The 20,249-nt window shown below is 38.7% G+C and overlaps 1 protein-coding gene across 13 annotated transcripts in view; it reads left to right on the top strand.

Annotated features, from left to right (window-relative positions):
• KCNJ16 (potassium inwardly rectifying channel subfamily J member 16) overlaps positions 1–20,249 on the top strand; it is a 464,720-nt gene that overhangs the window by 179,465 nt on the left and 265,006 nt on the right. The gene's annotated exons all lie outside the window — the stretch shown is intronic.

Below are 20,249 nucleotides of genomic sequence, written 5' to 3' on the forward strand. Positions count from 1 at the left end.
ATGGCGTTCTGGAAAAGGCAAAGAAGAGAGCATTTTAGTGGTTGCCAGGGTAGGTGGGCATGGGTGGAGGTTGGAATAGAAAGGGACTGCATAGGGAATTCTTTGGAGTGTTGGAATTGTTCTGTATTCTGTCTGTAGTGATGGTTACAGGAATCTGTGTCTGTATAAAATCTCAGAACTGTCCACAAACACAGTGAATTTTGCTGTATGTAAACTTTAAAAGTGTTCTTACATCTGAGGGGTAATGACAGAGATTAATGCCACTTCTGAAAATGCAAGGATGATGATCCTCATAATATTTTCATTCGGTTCACCAATCTGAGCCCTCCAAAATCCAGCCAGATCCTGGAGGAGACGGTGGAATATCATGAACTCAGTGAAGCAGTAGCCCCAGTTGTAGCTGTGGTGCCAGCTAAGGTGTCTTTGCTAGAGATGAACATGGCCTCAGGTTCATGGTATGTGACCACTGACTTAGTGAATGTGTGTTTTTGGTTTTTTTTCCATCCTTCTTAGAAAGGATAACTAGAAGCAGTTGAAGTTTGCACTGGATGGAAAACAGTATATATTTATAGTCTTGCCTTGTGTCTAACTTTATTTCTGTCTCTGTCTCCTAATGTTTCCCTGGAGAACCCTGACTAACACACTTTCAGACTATATTCTGATGAGGGAAAGGAAATTAATGTGGCCTTTGGGCAAGACTGTGGACTTTGAATATGTATTGTTTTCCATCTCATGCAAATATATGTATATGGAGGGGAGCAGGAATGGAGTAGGAGAGAGAGAGAGATTGTAAGAAATTAGTTTGCACTATTTGGGAGACTGGGAAATCCCACAATCTGCCATCTGCAAACTGGAGACCCAGGAAAACTGGTAATGAAGCTCCCATCCAAGTCTGAAGACCTGAAGACCAGGAGACCCGTTAAGTCCCAGTTCACGGGCAAGGGGAGACTGATGTCCCAACTCAGAAGTTAGGCAGAAAGATAGAATTCTCCCTCCTCTCGCCTTTTTGTTCTTTTCAGGCTTTCCATGGGTTGGATGAGGCTCCTCCACACTGAGGAAGGTAGTCTGTCTTTTACTCAGTCTCTATCAACTCAAATGCTGATCTTATCCAGAAACATCCTCATAGACCCATTCAGAAATAATGTTCACCAAACATCTGGACATCACCCTGGTTCACTATACAGGTGACATTTATGCCATCAGACTGGATGGATAGGAAGTGGAAAGCCTGTTGGAAATCTTAGTAACACAAGTGCGCTCACGAGGGTGGTGAAAAAGCCCTGTGGAGATTCAGGAGCCCGTCAGATCATTAAAGGTTTTAGGAGGCCTGGGGCCCGGGGCCTCCCAGGACAACCTCTCCAATCCACCTGCCTCTTAACACTCTGGAGAAGGCACACCACCAGGCAGGCCTGTTTGGGTTCTAGAGGCTGCAGATGTATAGAGTACTAGACTTCTGTTTTTCTTCCTATGTGTTTCAAAAGTAGACTTCGCCTTTTAGCCCCTAAAAATAATAAAATTAAATATAATATTAATATTAATAATAAGGAATAGCAATTTATGCCAGGACTTCCAATATATCTTGCCTTTGTGGATGGTCATCATTAGGAAGTGAGTCTCTATGTCCCTCAGCCCAGTCACCCTCTGAGGATATTGGGAATGGGCCGTGGTAACCATGGGGAAAATAAGACGTGTGACAAAGACAAAAGCTCAACATATAGTTCATTTCCTATCAACTTGTTCTATGCAGCGTTTTTCATCTGGGGCTACCCTTCACATGATCAGTCAGTCACAGGGACTAGTCTGGTCTCGCAAACATCAAGGGAATTTCCAAATACCTTATAGCAAATGGAGTTGTAATGTTTGAATATATAAAAAAAATTAACTATGAGAAGTTACGTTAGATATTTTCTACTGCTCTTTGGGGCGACTGTAGGGCTACTTACCTGTTTGCATCTCAAGTCTTATGCGTTATATTCTCTTTGCTCAGTCCAGCGCTCCCTTGGAGGTCTGACTCATAACCACTTCCTCATAATGTGTTCATGAATGCATCTGCCCCCATTTTCCATACAGTTTTAGGGAATTAACAGAATTCCCAATGACTCTAGGTGTGTTTGGCCCTTCATGGTTATGAAACACTGCCTTGAACAGTAATTTTCCAGGTCATTTATCTAGGTGAAGTCTCAATCAGCAGCATTATTGCAATGATCTGAGTATAGAAGACAAACTTGTGGTTACCAAAGGGGGGGGGGCGGAGAATTAGGGGTATGGGATTAGCAGATACAAACTACTATTATAAAAGTATTTTATAAGTACTATTTATAGTACTAAAAGTGCTATTAAAAGCAACAAGGATATCCTGTATATAGCACAAGGAATTCTAACCTTTATCTTACAGTAATTTATAATGGAGCACACTGCAAAAATATTGAATCACTATGCTGTACACCTGAAACTAGTATAATACTGTAGATCAGCTATACTTCAATAAAAAAAATGACTTGAGAAAGAGTGTACAGTGACTTGCTGTAGTTACTGAGGCTGTGGAAATGCTAGTGGAAATGATACAGACATCCTCGGAGGGGAAAGCTGGTTGGGAGCTCTGTACTTTACTACACTGTGCTGTGGAACAATTCTTAGATGTTCGAAAATCAAAATCTGCATTCCTCCTGCATTCAGTGAGATTTCAGTTGAGCGAATAAGTGACATTACTACTGTGAGTTATTGCTCAGGCGTCTCATTATTTCTGTGGTTAGAGGATCAGATCGTTACTTCTTGTGTTACTTTGTCTTCACATACAATACTTTACATGGAAGCTCATTTATAAAGAAGCCCCTCCTGAAATTTTGCCGTAGTGAAATTATTAATAATTAAATTTAAAATAATAATGGCCCACAGGTAATGGGCACTTGTTTTATGTAAGCGTGTGCTCAGTGCTTTGCAGGCATTATTTCAGTGCCATTTCACAGCAAGTTTTTTGAGGAGGTTCTACTGCCTACATTTTACAGATGAGAAAACAGTCTTAGGGAAGTGAAGAAACTTGGCCAAAGCCTTATTCTAGTAAGAGACAAGGCTAGGATTTCGCCTCAGGTTTTCCAGCTCCCAGAGCCTTGTATTTAGGTACTAAGGTATGATCCCTCCCTAGTAGAGACAAAGGTAAACTTAAAAAAAAACCTTATTCACTACTTTGTTTTTCTCTTTATTCACATGAGGATTACCTACATAAAGAGTTAAATTTTAATACTAATGAATTATAACTTATATGCAGTCTAATACATTATACAGTGTGGACAGTCAAAAGTACCCAACTTAGGGGTTTAGTTAACTTGACAAGTGCAAACACCTGTGTGACTACCATCCAAATCGAGACACAGAATGCTTCTGTCACTCCTCCCCCGTGGTTTTTTGTGGCCTTTGCAGTCCCTCACCCTACACCCTAAGCAACCACCAATTTGATTTATATAAACATAGATTGGTTTTGCTTGCTGGAGAACATTATATAAGATCATAAATCTATGTACATTCTCTTTTGTATGTGACTTCTTTTGCTCAGCATAAGGTTTTTGAGATTCATCCATATGCATGATACATTTATATATCAAAAGCTTGGGTTTTTTTTAATTGCTGACTAGTATTCCATTGTATGAATATCCACAATTTGCCCTCTGTTGACCTGTGAAGGAACATTTGGACTGTTTCCAGATTTTTGATTATTATATTTAAACCTGCTATAAATATTGACTCCAAGTCTTTGTATAGACATATGTTTTCATTTCTCTAGGAGGAAAATTACCCTGTCATATGGTAAATGTCTAGATATACAACTTTATAAGAACTTGCCAAACTGTTTTCCAAAGTAGGTTTACCATTTTACACTTCTCCAGCAATATATGAGAGTCTGGGGTTCTCCAAACCCTTGCCAACCTTCAGTATTCAAATTTCAGCAATTCTACTTATATGAAATTATCACTCTTGTTTTGGTTTGTATTTTCTGGATGGCTAATGATACTGAACATATGTTAATTGGGTATTCCTATATCTTCTTTTGTGAATTGTCTGTTCACAGTTGATCTATTTTTTTATTGGGTCATTTATTCTCTTACTATAGAGTACTAATATATACATTCTGGATACAAATCTTTTGAACATTATCTATTTATAATCTATCAATCTATTTGATCTATTGACATATTGAATACTTTTCTGTTCTTTAACTTGTCATTTTATTTTATTCACAGTGTCTTTTGATGAGTGAAAGTTTTAAATTTTGATGAAGTCCTATTGACATACACTTTTTTCTTTTATGGTTCATATATTTTGTGTCTTATCTAAGAAATCTTTGCCTCCCCCAAGGCTCCAAAGATTTTTCTACTATGTATTCTTCCAGAAGCTTTATAATACTACTTTATGTACTTTATAATATATCACTACATAGAGTTTAGTCTAATTCAGTCTTCTCTGTGGTACGGTCTTTCATCAGTCTTCATTGGAGGTCTTACGTGATAACAAGGTCCATTTACACTGATTGATCAGAAGTAAAGCATCTCCTTCTGGGTGAGTTCTAGACGTAATTGTTCTTTTACAAGTACTTACTCTTTATCGGATCTTACAGAGTCTCACCCTATGCACGCAAAGGATAGAGGTCAAACACTGAAAGGAACTCCTGTGCAGGTTTCTGGGGTGAAATCAGTGAGTGAAATAGTAGCTGCCTTTGCTTTCCTGAGCCCTGATTTCTCTCTCTCTCGCCAGCTCAGTGAGATGCCGCAGACCATGCGCTTCCTAGATACCCTGTCCGTGTGGCTTTCAGTAAAAGCCTTACGGACAGAAAGCCAATGTGATCTGAGAAACTTACCTCATTCGTTCCTGTTCTCAAGGGGACCATATCTTTCTTCTTTGCCAGTTGACCGATGTTAAAAACCATTTTTCCTATTTTCTAGTTTTCTATGATGGAGGGGTAGTCCAGTGCCAGTTACTCCATTCTGGATGAAAATAGAAGTCTAGCATAGAGTTTTATAATGGACTTTTTACATATTTTAGCTTATCCAATAATTTTTTTCTTTCTTTTTAAGGCAAATTTGAAGTAAAGGAAAAATTTTGAATTAAATACTTAAAATAGCATTTTAAACATACGTATGAGTTTCTGAGTAACTGATGCTGTCATATAGGTAATAGCATTTTTTGGTAAAATAGCATGAAAAAAATTATTTTTATAGACTTAGTAGCATTATTTTTTTTTATTAAGTATATAGAATTCCAGGCAGTAGAGTGTTTTGGCAAAGATTGAACAATTAAATTTTATTCTGCAAAAGTATAAATGGCTAACAGTTACTGTGCATTTACTGTCTGCTGTATATGTTTGTTTTTCTCATTTAATTTTCCTCAGGTCTATAAAGTAACCTCTATTACTTGCCCCATTATATAGATGAGGAAACTAAGACTTAGAGAAAATTTTTAAATGGCCCTGTTCATACAACTAGAAAGAGACAAAGCCTGGGATTTTATTTGTCCAGCCTGATTCCAGAACCTGATTTCTTAACAACTGTAATAATTGCATGTCCAGTGTATGCCTGCTTCTAGGGAAAGATGAATATGATTTGATATAGTTTCTGTCATCAGTGAGTTTATACATTGGGGACAGAGAGACAGATAAATGCACAAAGGACTACAAATATGAAAAATGCTACAATAGAGTATGTGTGTGGTGGGAGGTAGGGTGAGGGGTGAGGGGAATCTTCCAGAGAAAGGTAACAAGCTGTACGAAGATATCAAAGTGAATAAGGAGTAAAATGGGGACGTGGTGAAGTGGAAGAGGATGTTCCTGGAGAGGTGGAGACAGGGGCTAGATGGTCTACAGAACCTCTTTGCTAAGTGAAATAACCTCTCCTAGGTCTTGTTACAGATGAGCAGGGCAGGGTTTCTGCCATCAGAAAGTATCCAATCTACACAAATAGACGTGCAAAAAATATTTGTACCATTGGGTAAGTAAATGGATGTGGGAGCCTGAGAGAGCAAATACTCATTCAGTTTAGGGAATCACAGAAAGCTTTCTAGGGGAAGTTGCCCTTCAGTTGGGCACAGAAGCAGCAGCTGGTCTATTGCACAGTAAAGTACTAGAACTTCTAGTTTCTCTTTTAGTTCCATCAACTGTAGTGTATTATGATCTATGGAACACAAAGTACTTGCATTTATCATCTTTGGTTTGAGGGGATCTGGCTTTTTGCCTTTGTTATGAATTGTCCAAAGCTGGATGTGTTATGTTCCCTAAACTATTTAAAAAGTGGTTGGTGTTATGTAAGTGGAGATTTTTGAATCATTTAAGGCAACTTGAAAATTCTGCATATTTGTAAACATCAGCCCATTCCTAGATATCATGTTTATTTCTCAAGTAGTGGCACTGTTTTTAAAAATAAAGGACTTCAAAACCTTCATCCACATTTTTCAGCCATTACACATGTGTTTTCTCAAGCATGTGCAAGACAGTGACACAGAGAAATCATGGCGCTTGGAGGAGGGAAAGCAGCAGCTAGGTTTAAAAGTTTGCTAACACATATTATGATTTATTATTTAACAGTCGGCTTCACTTGGCAGTTGGAGATTTTCTTAAATGCGAGAGTGTGTGGTGTATTAAGGTTTGTTTGTGTATTAAGCACACTTGCTTGGTTGAAATGTGGCTGGCATATTTGACTGAATCAAAAGTGAAGAGATGACACATTCTGGAGACTGATAATATTTGGGGAGATATTTACAAACATACAAAACATTTTGTTGATTCTCCAGAATTTTCTGTGCCTATTCCTGTCTGTAATTTTTTAAAATGAGGAATATTTAGAATCATTACTCAGATATCTTTTCTTTTTCTTTTGATTCAGCGTGGACTCTATTTGTAATATTTCCATTCAGAGCCTAATGCTAAAACCCCATCGGGCCAGCATTAACCTCTCTCTCCTCCCACTCTATTTTGAGTAGCTCATTTGTCTGTGAACATACTTGTTTTTCACGTGTATCATTTGTTCCCTCTCCTATCCAGTGTAGAGACTTCCAGATTTTTGTCTCTTAAAGAGATGCGTTGCTGAATGCACGGTTTGTAATGGAATAAATGTAGGAGGAGTTTGTGGGGTGAGCACAACAACTTCTGGATAAAATATGAAGCATGTGCAAAATTTAAGATGAGTAGAACTTCTGAAGATAATGAAGGGCTCAAACTGAGAACTGTGGTTGAATTTTCATCACTTTATCATCATTTACATGTAGTACATTTGTATACTTTTGTTAGTGATTCCTGCAATTATTTGTTTGTGACTGGATGTAAATAAATTTATTGATATATGTTACAGCATAGTATAGCAGATAGTGAAAGGGAGTCATTGGTTTCATCTGGGACTCAATCTTTGCTTTGGGGGAATCACAGAGAATAAAGGGTTACATGAGGGTTAGAAGTCAAGCAGCCTCCTTGATTGGAGGTCAAGTGGTGCAACTGCAGATGAATGTTTATCAGAGGCTTTTTCTCTGAAACAAACAGGAAACGTTAATGTTAATATTATTCAAGAACTGAAAAGAGAACTTGGAAAGGGCTGGGGGAGAATATCTCACGCTTTTGGGAGACTGTTTTTTTGTCGGCAGAAGCACTGGTTGCGTGAGTAGGGCTACTTCTGCAGGCTCTTTCCCAGCTCTTACTCACTGGGCAGCTTCATGTCCGTTTGATTTCCTGAGACTTCTCTCCTAAGAAGAGAATGTGTTGAGCAGCCAACATGAATATCAGTCTGCTTGGCAGTCAGAGCCTCATAAATTATTCTGTTGGTTCTTTGACACAAATCAGTCTCATGTGAGTTTGAGTTGCATAAGCTGGATTATTTTTCTTTGCGCTTGATTACCACTGGCAAAGCTGATTATTAAATATCACCCCAAGATATATATATGACCAACAAGACAAGAACTCTGGAGTACAGAAGGACACTTGAAATATTTTTCCTGAGAACCCACCCATCCACCTAACCCCAATTATTTAAGTAATGTGGGCTCATTGTATAAATAAGTGTAGACAATCATTGTAGACACTACAGAACATCACAGACAGGTTTAGGTATCTTTTCTTCCATCCTTTTTTTCTAAGCATAAGATACATGGGTAAAATTAACATAAATACAGCTTACATTTATTGAATGCTAACAATATACTACGCACTGTTTAAGTACTTTATGTGCGTTAATTCGTTGTAATCCCTGAAGCAACATCGTAAAGTGGGGTAGCACTATTATCCTATTTTGTAAATGAGAATATAGAGGCACTGAGATTTTAAATAACCTGTCCAGTGTCACAGAGTTTTGGAGCTGTGATTTAAATTGCGATAATCTGACTTTATAGCATAATTTCTTAACCATCATTATGCTATCATATGGTATTTATAATCTGTTCCCTGCTATTTTGAATTCACATAACAACGCACTTTCTAAATAACAGTAAAGCTTTGAAAGGCGCTTTTTTTTGGTATATATATATATATATATATATATACCAAATATATATATATATATATATACCAAATATATATATATATACCAAATATATATATATACCAAATATATATATATATATATACCAAATATATATATATACCAAATATATATATATACCAAATATATATATATATATATGTTGAAGTATATAGTCTTCTTGACCATCAGTGAGTTGCTCATGACTACATAACCCTCAATTTGATTTTGCCTTGAGAAGACTCGAAGTTAAATTATCTAAGTAATGAAATATTTTTTTCTTCTAGTGATAGCTAAACTAGACTGTTTAAGAATCAAATATGTAACATATGCATATGGTGTAAGACCTAAACGTTCTGTTCTATGTTCTTTTAATATTCTTGAATTATAACGTGTACTATATTTCATCTTTGAAATTTGACATGAGAAAGTTCCAAACATTCTCCAACATCATTGCCTGGGTTGAAGATTAGTTCAGATTGTCCCAAGACAAGGAATGACAAATGAAAGGAATCTAATGAAAGGATATGATACTGTTACTGATTCTCTCTCAAAAAGTGCTATTCAGAGCACAAATTAATGGACTGTATGTAATGTGCGAATGTTCTTCATTCTGATCCATTTCTGACTAATGTGATTTCAGTCATTTCTTTGGTTTGGCTCCAGAAATGGCGGTCAAAGGAATGTTGGGATGAGGGCGTGGCTTTCTTTCTTAAGTGGTGATCCTGGGACATTTATAATGCCTGTCTGTGATTTTTGTCTCTCTTTTGTCAGAAAGGCCATACTTGTTTGAGTACAAAAAATTGTAAATAAGTTAAACAAGAATGCAAAATTTTGACAAAAGGCATGGACCTGAAAACTTGATGCTGTGTAAAAAATGTGAACTTTTTGTTTTCTTTTTTAAAAAGTCTGATTAATGAGCACTAAGAAAAAGAAAGCAGAGACTTTTAGAGGCTATCATGGGTTCACTAAGATTAGTTTTTTTCGAACTTGTCACATTTTCTGTTCTCTTTCCTCCCACCGTCCCTCTCTCCCTCCCTCCCAGTGTCCCTCCTTCCCTCCTTTCTCACTCCTCTTTCTTTCAAGTAATACTATACTGGTGGATTGAGCAAATGCTTTAACTTAAAGTACTTTTATTTTTGTAATTTTTTTTTTTTTGGTAAGACCCTCATGATAATCAAGAGAATCATGCCAGAATAAAGTTGCCTAATGAATCACTTCCAGCTTTTGGGAGAGGGGGCGTGGAGGCAACCCGTCTCAATATCCCTCATAGCATTACAAACTATTAATTTACACTGTCAGAAAGTTATTAGCTTTATAATAATTTAGTAATAATGCTGGAGGTTTTAGGTAACTATAGCAATGTATGAACAGTACAAAAATACGGTCAACAAGAAAATAGCTAATAATGAACCAAGTATCGTAAGTGGAAGTTTACTGTCTCTAGGAAGGGAGGTAACAAAATCTTTGTCCCTCCTATCAGAAAGATTGCATCTTTAGTTTTGTGTTTATTTCTAGGGTCTGCCTTTTTTGAAGTATATTAACTTCTAGATTGGAGAACATTCAGAGAAAGTGATGATGGCTGGATAGTATTTCTAATGAAAGGAAAAAAAGAAGTTGACAGTGGTTAGTTGAAAAATTGGAAGGCTCAGATATCTAATGTTAATGATCTCAAATCTTCAGAACTATCTATGGAAGAAGAATTAGATTTAGTCTGTGTAATGTTATGGACCACTAAAGCTGGGATAAACAGTTGGAAGTTAGGCAGAATCATATTTTGGCTCAGTGAAAGGAAGAACTTGTTCAGAAACAAAGCTGCTCCTAAAGAGATTTCCTCACAGTAAAACAGCCACAATGTATGTGCTCAAGAAGGGGCTAGGTGGCCATGCTTCAGAAGCATTTTTAAAGAGAACCCTCAGAGAAAGTTAAGCTGGAGAGTCTATAGCTTACTGTCGCCAACGTTAAGAGTTCCCAATTCCATGATTCTTTTGGATTCAGTTGCATTTATTAAAGTTTATGTTTTTTTCACTTTTTAAGTAAAGTATTATGATGCATACCTTATACATTTGACCAGCCTTTTTAAAAGTCTGTACGGATTAACTGGAAAATGTCTGTTTGATGATTTTGTAAACACAGATCCAGGAAAGAAAATGTAAGGTTTTTGTTTATATTGAAAAGGTAGATGGCAGATTCTTGCAAGAAACAAGTGATTTTTGAAAAAAAAAATTCAGCTTTTATTTTCTAATGTGTAAGTCCCAAATGATTAGTTGTTTTCTTTGAATGATTTAAATATAATATTGAGTATAATTTTGCATTTCCATTTTGATTTCAGTTATATTTTTGTTTTTAACCTGAAGTGCTCAATTTGTAAGTTCTTCACTGCTTATGATACTTACTTATTAACAGGCATCACTAAACTCATTACATCAGTTTTTGTACTAGGTGTTTTTTCAGTGGTGTTTGCTTGTTTGCAAGCATCTCAGTAAAAAAAATTAAGTATTTCTAGGTAGGTAGGTCTGTAAATTTAAAATATCAAGGTGACTTTTAAACCTTTCATTTGGAAGTTACAGCTTTTGGAACAAAGTTCCAAGCTATTATCAAGTAAGTTGTGTATATATATGTATACAGTTGGACTGTGAAATTAAGTTGAATTAATTATTAGTCATTTATTAATTATTAGTCACTTATAAGCTGCGAACTTTCTAGGCAACTAGTAGAAAAATAAAGTCTTTTGTTTTTTAAAATCAAAGTAGTTTGTTGTTATAGGCAAAATTCTACACACATCACAAAAGTACAGGAATTTCTGCTCTAACAAGATAAATGTATTCCTGAAAAATGGAAAAAACTTCTTTTGCAAAATTGTACAATAAAAATAATAAGGCTTTAGGGGTTTTATTTCCGGCTGAACAGGACACACGAAATCTGTGCAATTTTGTAACCAGAGCACTAGAAACAATAACTATTGGTACTTGAGAAGTTAATTCGTACACTGGCAGGCAGGAAACTCAGTCAGCTTAGAGCTGCTTCAGAGGAGAGCAGGAAGGCAGGAAAAAATAAGTAGAGTGGAATTGCTGACTTACGAGCACTTGGCTGATGCAAATGGAAGGGGTCTTCGTAAAGGTGAGAACAGGAGGAAGTGCACCTGCCAGGAGTAAAAAGCAGTGCAAAGCCATTGCGTGCACTTTTTTGGAAGGAAGCCCTGGGTGCAGTGTTCTTATAATTTTCTGAAAATAGAGTTGAAAGTGCTTTAGCTTCTTTGACACACTAGCAGAGGGCTTTTTTTTTTTCCTTTCTGCTACAGTTTATGATCCCAGTATCACTACGTTTTCTCCTATTGCCTGGAAGAAAATGAATACAAAGCAGCAAAACTTCCATGTGTGTGGACCAACTGACGTTATAGAAATTTGCTTTGTCACACGGTGTTTCTGAAACTTGAGTGCATATAGGAATTGCCTTGAAGAACTTCTTAAAACAGATTTCTAGGCCCCACTTTTGACAAACGTGCAGGTGAGGCCGGTGTTGCTGGTTTCAGAGACCGCCTTTTTAGTGGTGAGGCTGTCACAGAGCAGACACATGATAGGCTCTCTTCCTTCATTTGTGAACTCCAAGATTCATGGAAATCACATTGGATACTGGATCCATTCTTTCAGGAAAGAAGACCAAGTGAAAATATCTCACCAGAGCATTTTCAGTGACGTCTCTACTGCCTTTCAAATGATTTAATCTTCCTTCTCGAGTGGCTCAGGACAGAGCATACACTGATTGACCATGATGCAGAATTATAAAAAATTACCTCAATAGGGTCACCTTAGTTTCTAAATTTAATGAATTACTAGGAATTTGAGGAAAACAACACTTTGAAGCAATAGATGTGTGTATTGGTATATGTTCTACCACTTAACTGCCAGATTAAACATGTTTATATACAAAATCGAAAGCTTTCAGGGAAACTGTGGTTTTTAGAAAGTCCAATCCAGTCTATGTGCGAATATGTTGCTCGCCTGGTCTTATTTTCTTGCACCTTTGAAAGACTGATTTCTCACAGGAAAAAAAATCATCTTTGTTTTGGAGACGAACTTTTGGTAGAGTATAAACTGATACCATGTTTCCTTACATACGCTTTACCTGACAGAATGTGCTGTGTGCACCAAATCACTTTGTGTCTCTAGTCTTCCTGCCTCTAGTCTGGAAGTGAAGTGGTCGGGTACCTGATTGCTAAAATCTATTTCAATTGCGGTGTCCATGGGTCTGAAATCTATAAGTTAGCCTGGTAGGAATCCTTCAGAAACACAGGCCAAATGACTTTTGTTTTCAAACAATTTTCTAGATAGCTGAAGTGAGTGACCTTTCTCATCTTCTTATTTTCTCTCTTCTTTCCATGTACTGGGCATCAAAATTCATAATGCTCGCAGCACTGCCTTTAAGAAGGTTAATACCTAGCTAGGAAGACACTAAATATAGCAGATTTAATATGAGAGCACAACAATAGAGGGCTGTGTCTCAGACTGAAGAATAGAGACAGGTGCAGGAGTGCAGCAGATAGAAGGGTGGCCTCTGGGGCACCATAGACCACCCTTCCATCCAGAGCACATTTGTTTGTTCATTCTTTCATTCAACAATTGTTTACTGAGTGACTGTTTTGTGCCAGACCTTTCAACAAACCAGAATGCTTTGTTGAAAAAGAAAAGTAGAAATAGGTCCCTACTGTCATGGAATATATAATCTAGTATTTGGAGTGGGTAGTTGGGGATGAACATGAATCCAAGAATCATACAAATGCATGTGAAAGTGTAACCATGATAAATGCTACAAAAGAGCAGTACAGGTGATCTTGAATATTAAAAATTCGGGGGATTTGATTCAGCCTTGAACTTTAGGGTGTGAATGAAAAATATGAAAGCCATATCAGTAAACAAAGAATGCTGTGGCCATCAAGTCATCACTGCTACAACTACCCTGCTGATAGTAAAGGGAGGGAACTCAGGATGCAGACAAACAGGCAGCGACCCCCAGTGGTCCCCCCACCGAGGGAACTCAGGATGTGGTAGAACAGGACACTGGCCCTGTATAGCTAGGTGCATATCAAAGGAGTGATTTCAGTAAACCCAAACCTTTTCGCCTTGCCATACATGGAAAAGTGCTAAATTCCTTAACTTGAGGTATCTGATTTTTCTTTAACAGTAATCTTTTGATATTCTGACTACCTGGTCTTTGCTGCAAAAACTCACATAGCCTGGCTTCTACCTTGCCACTTCAGAACGATCTTTCAGAGCAGTCTTGAGGTGTTTTGTGTCCCAGGCTCGAATCCTGAGAAAATCCACCAGATAAAACATAATTCTCAAATTTGGGTTATACATTTTATTTCAGTCAACAAGGAAAAGCTTTTATGAGAAGGCTGAGCTCTGGGAAGATAGGCATTGATTGGGTAAAGAGATTTGGGGGAGTGGAAGGAGGTATGGTGGAAAGTTTCACAGACTGAAGAAGCACATCTGAAATGCCTTGGTATGGAAGAGTCAAAGAATTATGCAATCTAAGTGTGGTTTGGATTTTGCAATCGTCTAAATGCCTGATGATGGTGACTTGGGGTGAGGTGATGGTAACCATATTAATATAGATGGAAGTAAGTGGATTTGAAAGGTATTTAAGACTTACTGTGGAATTTTTATAGGAGGTAAACAAGAGGGTGATATCGAGGATGCTTTCTGTGTTTCAGCTTTCACTAGATGGATAGTGACATGATTTATTGAAATAGGGACCATGGAAAAAGAACAAGACACAAGCTTGGGTTTGGGCATGTTGACTTTGAGGTACATTTGAAACATCAAATGCAGATGTCCAGTAAGCTATTGTGTATATGGGCATGGAATGCAGGAAAATTAGAGAAGTACATTTGAAAGTCATCGACATGGAAGATGTGAGTGAAGCTGTAGGCTTGATAGAGACTGTCTGCAGACAGGAGCGTCTGGGCTGAGCCTGAAAAAGAGAAAGAAAAAGGGGATGTGATTAGGTTTTAGGAAGAAAACCGAGCGAGTGCTTTGCCATAGACATCAAGAGAAAAGACTTATCAAAGAAGGAAAGAAAGGTTAACAGTGTCAAAATGCTGGTCAGATACAAGCAAGATAAGGACGAAAAAAACATCCATTGGATTTTGTGATGTGGAGGTCCCCAGGAAACTTACCAGTTGTTTCCATGAAGTAATAGAAGCTGGAGCCAGACAGGAGTTTGCTTCAGAGGAATGTTAGGGAAGATATGTTGAGTTAGTTGTCTATAAATGAGAGAAGAGAAAGGGCCATAGTTGAAGAGAAACATGTAGCTACGGTTGTTTTTGGTTTTTGCTGGTTTATTGAGAAAGACTGAGCACAATCTGCTTCTTTGAAATGATCTGCTTCTTTATCTCTTCAGAGATAAAGATTTCTGCTCTATAGGAGTGAAAAATAAGAGATGATACAGTACAGTGTTTTTAAATTTTCATGTGCGTGTTGAGTCAGCTGAGGATCTTATTCAGAATTTCAGACCTGACTCAGTAGGTCTGAGATGGGACCCAGCATTCTATTCCTATGAGCTCCTGGGTGGTGCTGATGCTGTTGGTTGTAGACCACACTTTGAGTACCAAGGTTGAAGTAGAATAGCTAGACAAAGTTGTAGGTCCATTTAAACGGATTACATTTACCCTGTTGTGTGTATCCCCCCGCCCCCATCTTGCTTGTTTGCCTGGGAGTAGGCAAGAAGAAAACAGTGAGTAGGATTTTAAGTTTGATGTAGATGGAACTGAAGAAAGGGATGGATGGATTTGGAAAAAAGCAGAAGGTCCAGTGTACCCAAGGTCTCAATGAAATTGAAAAGCTGTCTGTAGAAGTGGCTGAAAAAGCATGCTGGAAGACCAGGAGCTTATGAGTGGGGATTTTTGAAAGCGAAAGAATTACAGATGATGGCGAGATTGAAAATATGGCTGTGAAAGAGCATGACTGACATGGCACAGGGTGGTAATGGTCTCACTGTGATCTCACACCCGAGGAGGAGGAAGAGGGCTGAGGAGAATGGTCAGCTTCAGTACACTCATGGCCAAATGCTGGGAGGTAGAAATTACAATGAAGAGAGATATTTAATCTCTAAGCTCATATGGAGACTGACCTCTGATCTATTTGGAATTCCTTCCAGGATTAATTCATTTATGTGGCAAATAGTCATGTAGTATTTACCAGGAGTGAGGCACTGTCACTGTATGATGCTGTAGATATCATAGTGAACAAAACAGTGCTTGTGTTCTGCTGGGTTCATGCCTCTGGAGTCCTGGTTTCCATGTGGATGATGTTTCAAAAAAGGAGCATAGACCTGCCCTCCTCAACAACTTGGAAGGAGATACCTGAGCTGAGAAGATTAGATCAGCTCCCCATCTTTCCCCCATCTTTTCCTTGGCATGAAACTGTGGGTTTAGTTTTCCTTATAATTGGAGTGAACAAAATTAGTTTGTGAGAGAGACAGCAAAGAATGTCATGGGTCAGGTTTGAAAAAGACTGCTTTTTTCCAAAACCAGAGGAACCCTTTTATTCCAGGTTACTGAGAGTTACCTGAACATGTGGGATGGGAATGTGTATGAAGTAGGGGGCTTACCAATAGCAAAAGTTAGCAGTTGAGGATGAGAGACTACTTGAGTTCTGAGCATTGAAAGGGTAGCCTGAAAGGGGAAAAGTCAAGGAGTTTATCACTACTGATTGTCTTCACCGATCATCAAGCTTTTCTAACTTTTAGTGAGTATCCTAAGATATACCAGTCACATAAATGAACTCATAATAAATGCTTTGATTTACTTCTCAGCAGCCATAGGATGGACAGGAAGGTCAGATACTTAGCATCTCATGACCCGAGTTTGCTGCCTGGTTGTGCCATTGTTCCATTATTTTCCTTAGTATTTCTATCTAGTGATTTCTATTCTAACTTTGTATTTTCCCCAGATCCGCCCTCGATATGCTGTGAGTAAAAACTGTTCACCTCGCGGACGAGGGCTGCAGTTCAGTTACATAAACAAAAGAAAAGCTGCTTTATTCTTTTGATAAACGTGTATTGGCTTTTGGCATAAGTCTGGGCCCTGAAATGTAATGAGAAGCTCAGCTATTTCTCTCGAGTTTTGATGAATTGAAGACTGTACTCTTTACCTTTGAAATCTGGCTACAGAATCGTGCTACACTCCAAAACATTCATATTCCTCCAGATTTTCTTGGAACTTTTTGCCCAAAGCCTACTCTTTACTTTCCTGGATCACTCCTGAGTCTTTGATCCTCTTACATTTGGTTTGTTCTTATCAGTGAGAGCATTGATACTAATGTGAATGGTGAAAGTGAGATCAGCACCATCTAGGTAGAGCTGGAATATTATGATAAATTACAGGGCAAAGGAAGCCAGTTCAGGAAGACAGACCTTCTGAGCTCATAACTCACTCCAGCCTTATGAGATAATAAATTTAGGAGTGTTCTTCAACCTTCACTTGTGCAAGCTGATGATAAACTGCAATTTTTCTGTTTCAAACAAAAAAGGACCACAAAGCATCCTTGGCCACCAAAGAGCTCAGCTCTTACAAAATATTTTGATGAGCTAAGTGTAAATGAATCAGAAAACATACGGATTGAATTTCCACCATTATACTCATGGGAAGCCTTTTTAAAAAAAAAAAAAAAGACGAGAAGAAGAATGCAGTTGACAAACAGGGTTTAGGTTTTTCTGAATCAAATACTTAGAAACCAGTTCAGGAGATTTTTCCTGAATCTGAATGAACAAAAGGCCCTCTGCCTGTTCCTCATTTTATCATTAACTTTGACTGTCTTGGCCTTTATGTGTTCAGGTGCCCAAAAGAGAAAATAAATAAACTGGAGCAAAGTCAACTTTAAAGGTAAGTATCCATTTTAGAAACTTCCTTAATAAAATTCAGCTGTTGCAGAGTTTGCTATATATTTATCTCAGAAGGATTTTTTTTTTTTATCTGAGAATGCCAGTGATGCTTCCTTTTTGATGACATTAGATGGTCCGATAGGTTTGACAAAAGATTGCGTGTAGGGCTGTCTTTTGGCCAAATTTAGGTGGCTCTTTTTCTTTGTCACCCAGTCACCTCCCATTTTTGGCATTCCTTCATCCTCCTCTGATGCCCAAGCCTACCTGATGACCAGTGCCCTGGGCTTTTACACTTTGTTCTTGCTCCCTGACAGTCCCCCTGTTAGGCATCCACTGAGGTGGCCAGGGCCCCGTTGTCAGAGCTTATGCTTCTGCATTACCAGTTCCACACCATCCACATAGTACATGTTAATTTAATTATAGAAATTGCTCTGAACTAAGTCCAAATATTTTTTTCTAGCTGGGGTACCCCTTTAATAAATTTAACTCTTGTCAATATGTGCAAACCAATAAAATATATAAATGGTTACAGTAGAAGTGAAGGTTTCCAAAGATCTGCCCAGTCACCGTGTTCTCCTACTGTGATAAATTGCATTTATGACCTCAGTTCTCTTTTCTTTTAATCCTTGTCTTTGGCCATGTTACTCTGATGTCTCTGCCCCTTAAGGAGGTAGAGTGTATCTTCCTATAAACTTGACCTCGAGATTGTCCATGTGACTGCTTTGAACAATGAAATATTAGTGGACATGGAATAACCAAGGGTTTAAAAAGCTCTTAAACAATGGGGCTTGCTCCCCCTGTGTGTCTTCCATCATCATGAGAGGAACATGCCCAGGCTGTTCCAGAAGGAATATGAGACACAAATGGAGAAGTGCCACCCTAGCCAAACTGCCCCAGACAATTCCAACTTAGAACATCTGATCCACGGGCAGCCCTCGGAAGCATCAGTGGCCCCATTTTGAGATCAGTAGAGCCACCTAGCTGAGCCTAACTGAGATAGGCCAACCTCCAGTTGATCATAGAATCATGAGATACAAATGCTTATTGTTGGGTGTCACTCAGTTTGTGTACTTGTTTGTTATGCACCATTCCTGTGAATGTGGAAAACTGATACACCTCACTGTACTCTCCTCCTGGGCAGCTTCTGTGGTGGCTCCTCTAAGTGCAGTTAAAAATGTCTATATCTGTAAATCCTCACTGGTAACACTACTTTTAAAACAGACTGAGTTGTCAAGAAAGACTTTCAAAAGTAATGGGAATATAAGGCATCTGGCAAGAGCCTCAAAATTAACATCTCACTTGGATGGTCTTTGTACATCCCTCTCAATTTCCAGCGTAGATTAAAGCTACATGTTGCCTCATGGGTCCCTTGTACTAACCCTGTATTATGCCATTTATGGAGTACCTTCCATGTGCTTGGCACTGTTCTAAATGCCTTATATATGTTAATGTGCTTATTTTCACAGCTGTGAAAGTCCTATGTGAAAAAACCTCAGTCTTTCCTTATTATTGTAGGGAAAAACCTCAGGTCGGCCTATCTTCTGTGTGTTTCTTTTATTACTCACACAAAACACTTTACTTCTGATATTTCTGGTCACCAAATGTATGGAGGTTTTCCTCCATGCCAGGCAATTCTTTGCGATACCAGCTGGGTGTCCTACAACTTAACTCAATTCTAACACTACCTACCTGGAGATAGCATCAGATCCCAGAGGCTAAGAGCTCAGTCCCACAAGACTGCCTGCCCTCCTCAGCACTTCAGATGCCAGTCACGAGTCTAGATTATCAGCTGTGCTTCTGACCAGCCTGCTAGAGATCAGCGGCTCCCATGACCCCCTCCTCGTGTTCTGTCAGTTTGCTAGAGCAGCTCGCAGAACTTAGGGAAACACTTAGGTTTACTGGTTTATTACAGGACATGACAAAGTAGACAGATGAACAGCCAGATGAAGAAATACATAGGGCCAGGTCTGGGAGGGCCCTGAGTGCGGGAGCTTCCATCTTTTGTGGAGCTGGGGTGCGCCATCCTCCTGGAGTGAATGTGTTCCAGCCAACCTGGAAGCTCTTTGAATCCTGTGCTTTTGGGGATTTTTATGGAGGCTTCATCACTTAGGCAATATCGATCATTAACTCCATCTTCAGCCCTTCTCCCTTCTCAGGAGGACGGGGGGTGAGGCTGATGACTCCAGTCTTCTAATCATGGCTTGGTCTCTGGAGACTGGTCCTTATCCAGGCTCCATCCAGCAATCCACGCACTGTCACCTCACTGGAACAAAAAACACTCCTGTCTTCCAGGAAATTACAAGGGCTTCAGGAACTCTATCAGAAACGGAGATCAAAGACCAATAGGAGAACAAGAGATGATTACAAGGGATTCAGGAGCCCTGTGCTGGGAACTGGGGCAGGATCAATACATATATTTTCTAGCATATCACAATATGGGATAGAAAATATTATTTCCTCATTTACAGATGCCAAAACTCACTTGAGCCGTATACCAATTCTGTTACGTGGCTAAGTCAAGTAGTATTATGCCCATTTACTAAGCACTTACCACGGGCTTTACATGTATTATTACCTCATTTAATTTTCTCATCAAGTATATGCACTAGTAACTCTATACAATTATCCTCCATTTGAAAGATGAGAAAACTGAGGGTCAAAATTGTCAAGCATTTTGCCCAGGCTCACACAGCTAGTATACCTAGGCTGAGGAGTCCATCGCTGAGAGACCCCACAGCTTGGCCCTCGCTGGCTGCGTGGACCCCCCCCCCCCCCAGATCCTTCCGATACTCAGCTGAGTCCTCAGTGTTTTCTGCTCGGAGGCCCATCTGTAGTGATTTTACATAATTCCGGGTCTGAGTTGCTTCCCTTGCAACACCC

This window comes from Vicugna pacos, chromosome 16, assembly GCF_048564905.1.
Source record: "Vicugna pacos chromosome 16, VicPac4, whole genome shotgun sequence".
NCBI classification, from domain to species: Eukaryota; Metazoa; Chordata; class Mammalia; order Artiodactyla; family Camelidae; genus Vicugna; species Vicugna pacos.